This window comes from Myotis brandtii, unplaced genomic scaffold (assembly GCF_000412655.1).
Source record: "Myotis brandtii unplaced genomic scaffold, ASM41265v1 scaffold19, whole genome shotgun sequence".
Lineage (NCBI taxonomy): Eukaryota > Metazoa > Chordata > Mammalia > Chiroptera > Vespertilionidae > Myotis > Myotis brandtii.
This window is the reverse complement of record NW_005357075.1, coordinates 1,807,979-1,817,675: the sequence shown is the minus strand read 5'-3', so window position 1 is coordinate 1,817,675 and position 9,697 is coordinate 1,807,979.

The following is a 9,697-nucleotide window of genomic DNA, read 5'->3' as shown; positions in this document are numbered from 1 at the left end:
GCTGGTATCAGGAAGTGACTGGCTGAGGCACTTCAGGGACTCAGTGTCACCCAGCCATCACGAGGACAGTGGGCAACACCAACCAGACCAACATTCATCTTATTGTGGCTCTGAGGCACTCTGACCTTGGGCCCTGTCTTTCCTCCTGTCTATACAAGCCTCTCCCACTTTACCTTCTTCTACCAACCCCAACCCTCAATCTGAGCTGCCCTTAGATGTGGCAGCGTCCAAGTGTCACATAGATATTTTCTGAGCAGCATCTGGTACCTGTAAGCGCCCCTGCCCCGCCCGTGCCAGGATCTGCAGAAGAAACACAGATGAACACCTACTAGTCACAGTGAACTTAATCTCGCTGACTCAGTTGTCTAGGCTATAAAATGGGGATTTTAGAAACACCCAACCTTGTAGAGCTTAGATGAGATACGGTACACAGCATCTAGTCAAACACCTGGTTCATAGGTAGCTGCTCATGAACTGTCACCTCTTTCCCCTGAATCCTGAAGACTTGGGAACCCATGATAAGGCATAAAACCTAAGTGACAACCAAGAAACAGAGAGGAAAACGCTACGGGAGTTCAAGGGAAACAGAGACTTCTTGGTAGAGGATCAAGCCTAAGAGACTTTGCAAGAGGGAGTCCCGGGAGAAAGGAGGGTCAGCAGGTGTGAACAAAAGCGCTAGGCTCCCGGACACACTTTCCAGGCCCTCGGGGACTGCATCCTTCAAACCACCGGCCAGGGCCCATCCCAGCTGTTCCTGAGCTCACCAGCAGGGGAGCCTCATGTCCACCCAAGACAGCCCTTCCCCTTCGCAGCTCCAGGAGTTGTCAGGAGCAGGAGCAGAAAGAGGACAGGTGGGCCTTTAGTTCCTTTCCTCTCCCTCCTCTCCCTAGGCCGGCCTACTCATCTTTTGGGGTGGGGTCTCTGGAGGGCAAGAGCATTAGAGAAGCAGAGAGAGGGCAGAAGAACTAGCCGAAAGAGAGAGGGTTGAGCCTCGCCCCCGTTTACACACACATGCATGCATTAGCTGCAGAGCTCACTGACCAGACTTGCGCTGCTCCCAGCAAATCTCATCCCTTCCCTTTCTTTGATGGAGGGAGGGAGGCTGAGGGTTCCCTTGCTCCAGAGACTAAAATAAAACAACAACAGCCAGGAGTAAAAAGAAGAAGGTGCCAACTAAGACGTGTCAGGGCCCATGGACCTGGCAAGCAGAGATGCCATGGGACAGCAGCTGACCCAGGCCCTCCCCCAGTCAATTAACCAACACAAACTTATCGACCCCTTCTCTGCCCCCAGCACCGTGCCAGGGCTGTGGGGAATCCACCCTCCTGCCCTGCCATGGCAGCATGAACAGATAGAATTGGGTCAGGTCCCCATGAAAAGAGTGAGCAACCGCAGGGCACACTGGGGCTGAGTGAAAGGTAGAGTTAGTGCCACTGGGTTTCGGGAGGACTTGCAGGGGAGGCAGGATCTAAGCTGGACCAGGAAGGATGGTCGAGCACAGAGGAGGGCAGTCTGGGAAGAAGGCAGCACAAGCAAGTGCACAGGGTTAAGAAGGATTTGAGTTGGGAGGAGCCAAGCACACAGGTGGGAGGGGCTTGGAGTGAGAGGGTCTGGAAGGTCCAATTGGGATGTACAGTGGAGGACAAACATTGAAGGCTTCGCGCTTGCTCCCCTAGGAGCCACTGAAGGTTTTTGAGCAGGCCAGTGACATGACAAGAACGGTGTTCCACGAAGATCGATCTGACAACTCTGTGAAGGATGGAGGCAAGGGACCAGTTAGGAGGCGATTGTAACAGTCTTGGCCGAGGGCAATGAGGGCCCCAAACAGGAGGTGCTGGGCACGGACGAAAGAGGTGGTTGTCAGGGGTGCTGTAAAGACGGATCAGCAAGATGCTGGCGACAGATGCCACGCAGAGGACAGGGAGGAGGGTGATTGCAAGGGTAAAGCAACCAGCCCAGACCTCTCCGGCTTCGTCATGGGAAAGAATAAAGTGGCCAGCTTTATGGCAAGATAAATGTTGATGTTCCTTTAATTCTTACAATAACTCCATGGGGTCGGCACTATTAATAGCCCTACTTACAAATGAGAAAACTGAAGCAAGAAAAGTGATTTAAGTTGCCTGGGGTCATGTTTTAAGTGGCTGAATCAGAATTCGAACTCTGGCAATTGGGATCTAGGGTCCCACCTGGGCTGAATAAATAAGCAAAGTGAAGGCTCTCTGGTCTATAAATTTTCATGTCCCAATTCGGAACACCTTAACTACTCTCTCCCTCCCCTGAAAAGCAGCAGTGTAAAGAAGTCAAGAGCATTGAAATTCCTTTTCATCTGTCCTGTGGGCCTTGTTGGGCCTAATCCTTGGAGTTCAAGTCTGGAGCCCAGAAAGGATCCTGTCTGGCATGGCGCAGCTCCATGGTGCCCAGCTCACCAGTGTTTCCCAGCCCCGGCCAGCCCCTGTCTCCCTCCCAATGGCAGGCTGATTCCCTCTTCCCATGGCCACTCCAGATGCCCCAGGCCCAGCCTGGCTGGAGTGGACACCAGCAGGGATTTAACTAAACCATCTGATTCCCAAAGAGTGAGCAGAGCTGTGGGCAAGGTGGGTGGGACTGGCGAGGAGGGAAGAAATGCCTGCATAGCAATGCACTCAGGGCATTGATTCCTCTAATTGATTTCAGTCAATGTTCTCCTGCTTTGTCATTCTCTGTAGAGGTAGGCACCACGGGAGGTGGGAATCTGGCTTTACTTAGCCTCTCCCCAGGGGCCTCAGAGACCTCTCTGCAGCCCCACCCATGCCAGGGAGCCAGCCCCCAGCCCCAGGTAGCCCATTAGACGGGGAGGAGGCAGGAATGCAAATGGAAGCTGCTATGCACCTCACAGTTTCACAACCTCCTCCTCAAGGTCTGGAGTCCTCACAAGAAACCTGAGAGGAAGGCGGGGCACAATTACCTTCCTTTCCAAGTGAACAAACTCAGGCTTGAAGACCCATCAAAGTCACAACACAGCCAGCAAGTGGCAGAGCAGGTCCTCCCACACCTTGGTCTAGTGACCTTTCCTCTCTACCCGAAACCCAGCATCCATCTGTCACCACTGCTTTCTCCCTCCCAGGAGCTCATGGAGGAGAGGGAGACCACACCCAACACTCAGGGGCACTGTCTTTGTTTCATCCTGTAGGGGCCTAGGAAGGGCTGTTTCTCTAAACTCCTCTTGTCCTAAAAGTCACAGATGCCCTAAGTAAACTGTGGAGCCCCACCGCCCCCCTGGCTCCTTCACAACTCCCAGGGGCAGAAGGAAAGCATCCCTTAGGGGAGCTACTGTCAGGCTGAAATCCCAGCTTACTGTCAGCCTCCTCCCTACTGGCCCTGACTACACTGTTCCTCCTGTGTTGGCACCGTCCCAGCCACGCCCCAGCGTTGTCCTGTTGCCAGCATGGTGCTTGGCAGACCCAGCTGCCTAGAACAACCCGCAGCTTCTCTCCTGAGCACCCACATCTACCCCAGCTCCCAGGCACTGGCCATCTGCCAGGTTACTGAAGGTCAGAGGCAGAATCCAGGGAGAGGGGCCCTGATTGCTCCTGCCAAATGGTGGGGAGCCAGCTCCCGCTGCCTGGAGTCCCCGGAGAGCCCTCAGCCCCAGAAGCTCAGCCCAGCATAGTGGGTGGAGATTTGTCTGAGATGGACCATCACTTGACGGGCCCAACTCAGTCTCCTTGGTCTTCAGAGACTAGAAGGCAGCTCACAAGGGGCACTGGACAAAAAAGCGGGACCAGGGTGTCCCTCTCTGAGCAGACTTGCCTTCCCTGAGCCCAAGCAAAGTTTGGCCAAATGAGCACATTTACCTGCATGTCCACCTCCCTCACCCAGACTTCAAGGCCTGGGAACTTCTTTTCCCATCACCCACAACATCCTTACCCCCACAGTCCCCGTGCACTGGTGCTTTCTGGCTATCCTATCTCTTTTTTTACCAGAGTAGGAAACCAAGCTGCTCCCAGTGGGAGGGGCAATGTTTAACCCAAAGGAATGAATTGTTAATAGTAGAATTTCAATCATCATGGGCCCTCAGGCTCCTGGGGTTGGAAGAAAACTTCCAGGACAAAGATAATAAACAGCCAACGAGAACACAGCACTCAACAGCTTACAAAGCTTTTTTCTATAAATCTGTCTCCCTAGGCCTTCCACACAGCCTCTGAGGTGGACGTATTTTAGATGAGAAAACTAAAGTCAAGGCCTCAAGTGACTTGTCCATGATCACATGGTCAGTGAGTTGCTGACTTAGGACTTGAGCCAAGGTGTCCTGATTCAAATCCCTATTTGTGAGGTGGCCTTTGCTTAAACACTTCAGAAAAATAAAATAAAATAATTACTTTTTAGTTGTAAACAGTAAAAATGAAGACAACTTCAGAGAAACACTACTCACGACAGGGTACCTGCTTCTCCCGTGGGCCCCCATTCCATGGTCCAGACGGGTGGGATAATTGAATTCTTCCTTGTGCCACGATGGAATTAGCCTCCCCGTGATTCCCCCGTCCACGGGATGGGAAGGGCGGGAAGCCCTCCAGGAGTCCCTCAGACTGCACACCCATGGACAGCCAGCTGCCATCAACCTCCCTGGCCAAAGGCCGTTCTGGATGCTGTTTGCTTTTAGCAGAGCAGACAGAACTGCTCCCATCAAAGCCATCAGGCACATGCCCACCTCCTACTCCCCAGCCCAAGTCACCACAAGGAAGACACCATCACATCTGCAATGCAGACTCCAGGAGGGGCCATTCTCAGAGGTCCAGGCACCTGTTGCCTCCTGACTCCAAAATGGGTAAGTCTGCCCCCTGGAGGGGAGAGGCTGACTGCGCTGGGGGGTCTACACTGGATAGCAATGGGAGCCTCAGGATTCTGCAATCTTCCCATCTCCCCTTAAATGCCACCTGGCTCTCAGGCAACGCTGCAAGTGTGGCATTGTAGAAAGAGGCCCAGATAGGGTTCAAGTTCTAGCTTTGACCTGGGCTTGCTGGCAGGTCAGAGAAGAGGTCAGTACTGCTTGGGGTAACACAGTGCACATAGCATTCCCTCCTTGAAAGGGAGAAAAAAAGAGGAAGGAAGGAAGGAAGGAAGGAAGGAAGGAAGGAAGGGAGGGAGGGAGGGAGGAAGGAAGGAAAGAAGGGAGGAGCCATGCCTTTGGGGACAACCCACGCCCCATGGTGATTCTGCTTCAGGATGGCACAACGCCCACCCAGTGCATGGCTTGGGATAGCTCTTGCTGCTCCAGTGACTGGAGTTCCATGGTAATGAGGGATGTTCCCTTTCCACAGATGGGAGAACCAGGCCTCCAGAGCCCAACATGTATCAAGCTCTGCTGAAAATGCTCATTTTCTGGTCTGTACCACTCACTCAACTCAAAGTTCTATGTGGATAGAACCCACGTAATCTTCATTCCTATATCGTTAGAGGCTGGCACATCATAAAACCTCAGTAAGTGCTTGTTGAATGAATGAATGAATGAATGGTGCCTCTTACCTGACATAATGTTAGCACAGGGAATCTGGCTGTGATCGCTGACCCGGTTCAAAGCAGCTACCCATGCTACTGATGCTTCTCTTTCCCACCATTCTGTTCTCCTTAGGAAAAATTAATAAATCTGACCAGGGTTTTTTTTATTTTTGCCATTTAAGTTATTTTAATTCAAACGAGATTGGCTTCTGCTCTTCACTTTAAAGTCTAGTTCTGTAAAGACTTAGTACACTGACAGCAGTTGGACTCGTTAGAATTCTTGATCAACACTATGAACTATTTCAGTCCTACTTGTTAGTGTATAAGCCACCACGCTCGGTACTCCGGCCCAGTGACCCCCAATCAGTTTTTGATCTGAAGAAACATAGCAGCTGCAACCTCGGTTCTCCCCGAGACTGACCCCCCTGAAGTGGGTGACAGAGCCACAGCCCTCAGAGAATGGGTGTCAATGCCAGGGACACAGGCTCCACAAGAGAGTGTTTCTGAACAGAGGAAGGGGCAGAGCTGGTGTCAGGCCTCCCACAGGTGCTCAGCACCTCCTGACTCCGGCCCCCTGTGTCCCCACTGCAGGGTGCGCCCTGAGGGGCGACCTCTAGTTTCTGAACCTGCCTTCCACCAAACTGGCCTGCTCTCCATTTCCTCTCAGTCACCGCCACTTGGGAAGGCAGGCTGATAAACCGGTCCTAGGCCAAGTGATAATCTAAGGATTTTAAGAATTGCCCAGGTGTTGCAATTTCCAGAACTAGCGATACTGGTAATGATCTTTTTGTTTGCAACCAATCCCAAGCAATCAATTATTGAATTCTTCGATATCTTCTTGGTACTCCTCTCTGACACACATGCATTTTAAAGAGCTATGAACAGAGAAGCAAGGTCTTAATGCGAGGTAATGGCTCTCTAATAGTGGAAATCGGGCACCAGGAGAAAGGGATTCTGATGAGATCCCAGATGGCGAACCCGCAGCATTCATGCTCCGCTCCCCTCTCCCACCCCTGGCAGGTACTGTTAACTGATGGCAGCCACCACCAGTCACTTGTGGTGGGCACACAGGTCCATCTAGCCCATTTGCAGGTGCGGGCTAGATGACTTCTGAGTGCCCTCCAGTTCTAAGGTCTGGGGTTCTGGGAGGCGAGAGGGAGGCTGCTCCCTCCACCCTTCAAATAGCACTATGTGCTGACCTCGAGCTACCCAGCCAGGCCAGGAGTGTCCAGTGTGGGTGCCCAAAAGCTTTACCAAAGAGAGAGATCTTCCCACTTCCTGGGGGAGGACAGAAAGAGGTCTATTAGCCCTAGCCGGTTTGGCTCAGTGGATAGAGCATCGGCCTGTGGACTGAAGGGGCCCGGGTTCAATTCCAGTCAAGGGCATGTAGCTTGGTCGCAGGTTTCATCCCTGGCTCTGGTCAGGGTGCGTGCAGGAGGCAACCAATTGATGTGTCTCTCTCACATCCGTGGCTCTCTGTCCTCTCCCCCTCCCTTTCACTCTCTCTAAAAATCAGTGGGGAAATATCCTTGGGTGGGATTAACAGCAACAACAAAAGAGGTCTATTTAGGAGACCTGCTGTGCCAAGGAAGAGGAACAGCCCCTGTTGGAACCTGCTGGCCAATGAGAACAAATCTCTGCTACAGAAGGGCCAGCCCTCGGAAGGAGCTTCCCTCCCCAAGGAGCTGCTCACAGCCCCAGCTGCACCACCACTCAGGATGCTCCACCCTCTGCTCCTGGACAGACCCAGGCCATGCGAGGACACGAGGACACGAAAGGGCCTCCCCTCAGGTCCTCCCCCATGAGGAGTCAAGAGTGGGGAAGGGCTCGGGGCTGATATCGCGTTTGCTAATGAGTGTCTATGAGTGCTTACCGGGGCCGCACAGATACCACAATGAGCCAGCCATGCACAGTGTCACAATGGAGCCAACCCAGCTCCTGCATTTCCACGGGGGCAGGAGACAGACACCATGTGGGCCCCAGGGATGCAGCCAGAGGGCAAGCAGGAGGGAGCCTAAGTATGGTCACCGCCCCACACACTCCCATTGTAGACCCAGGCCTTTAGAATTCAAGTTAGAGCTTCCTTTCCTGCCTCCTTCGCCTGCTTCCTTCCTCCTTCCCGTTTGTTCAAGGGGCACTGTATTGAGACCTACTAAGCTCCAGGCCCCATCCTGCTACTGAGGGTAGTGCAGACAAGGCCCTCCCCTAGGGAGTGCCCCTCACAGTCCTCCCCTCAATATGCTGCCCCAGTCCAACCAGGCCCATCCCCACTATGACACGACCACGTGGGGCTCCCTTACTGGCCTTTGGAAGTAGGAGGTGCAAACATAGCAGGAAGGCCTCCCGCAGTGCCCTGGCCACACAATCTCATTTGATCCTCCAGCCTGCCTGTGCAGCAACAGGCCGGGATTGTTGGCTATGAAGATGGGGCTCCTTCCTGGCCCTGCCACTTATGAGCTGTACAACCTTGGGCTGGTCCTAACCTCGCGATGTGCCTCAAAATGGGGACAGTAGGCCTGCCCTGCCCACCTCACACAATTGGTGTTTTGTTCAGCCATCATTAAAGCACCTGCTGCAATAGACATAAACACACAAAATCAACAGATACGACCTCTGTCTTGCATAAGACAGTGTCAAGGAGCTCCAGCCTGGCGTGGGAGACAGATGCGTGAACAATTGCGTGCAACAAAGTGTGGAAGCTACAGTGGAAGACTCAGGGTATTGTGGGTGGGGAGGGGGCGATTGATTGAAAAACAGGTATGTGTACAAATGGGGATTTTAGAGAAGTCATTACATAAAGAAATAACATTGAGCTCTTAGCAGCAGGAATTCCCATAAAGGTAATTGTTCTGAGGATCAAAAAAGATGATAGGTATGAACCTGCTCTATAATAAACTGTGGAAAGCTATACAGTGCGAGGTATGAGTTTTACTATTAATGTAACATGTCAGCTCGCAGTCAACCAAAATGTGTCCTATTAGTTAGCTAGGCTCGGCTACCGTAAAACATAGCTGCAGAGTCTGCCAGGTTACACGGCAGAGGTTCATTTCTTCGTCATGCAATAAGCTCCATGTAGGCTCGCAGGGGGCTCTGCTCCACACAGTCACTCAGGATCCAGGCCGACTGGTGCACTATTACCTTCCATCACAAAGCCTCCTCCATCTCTGAGGCAGGAGAAGAGGGAGCTGGCCAGCACCCATTGGTCTGAACCAATTAGATGGTCTTCTAAGGGCACTAGCGCTGGAAGATGTGGGGAAAGAGATGGGTTGCCTGGTGGGCATCAATGTCTTCATCACAGAGACCAGAGAAAAATCCTACATCCTGCAAAACCTGGTGTTTGGCCAATCAGAGAGTTCTTGAGGGAACTCTGTGTCTGGCCCCTTAGGCCCTGGCAATCTGTGAGGCATGGGACTGAACCCGCATCCTTCCTAACTCCGAAGTGACTGTTCGTGGCGAGAACTGAGGAACAACCACAAGATTCAGCTTATTTCTGTGACTCAGATGAACTCAGAGTTAAAACCATAATAATTATAGTTAACATGTATTGAGCACTTGCTATATGCTAAGTCTATATTGCCTATATTGCTTCATTTAAGCCTTGCAATGACCCAGGGAGATAAATCGTTTTGTTAGCCCCAGTTGATCTATGAAGATAAAAAGTCCAAAGTTCTTCATACTCTTCAGTGAGAAAAATTACAGGGCAGAAAATTGAACGCAAAACTATCATGTCTCCAAAAACCATTCATTTTACCATCAAGCTATACTATCTCCCAAACTAGAACTAATCACACAAACACACACACACACACACACACACACACACACGCACACGCACACGCATCTGCAGTCCCAAGATCTCAATTCTCAGCCTGGTTCTGTCACCAGCTCTATGGCCTTGGCTAAGTCACTTCACCTCTCTGAACCTCCACTTCCTCACACTACAGAACAGAAATACCTATCCCACGGGATGGTTGAAAGAGTCAAATGATTATCTCATGATTATCTGGTAATTGTCTTATAGAAAAGAGTTTCGTCACCTACAAACTTTTCTGCTGTTTCATGACCTAAAAAAATGGATTAGACATCCCCCAGGGACGAGGCATGGGCCTGAAATGAGGACCCGCTGGTTGGCGGGCAGAGCGGGACAGGTCCCTTATCCCCCGAGGAGTCCTGCTGACACGCGGGAAAAGGCCCGCCAGCTACGACTAGATGGAGCCTTCCC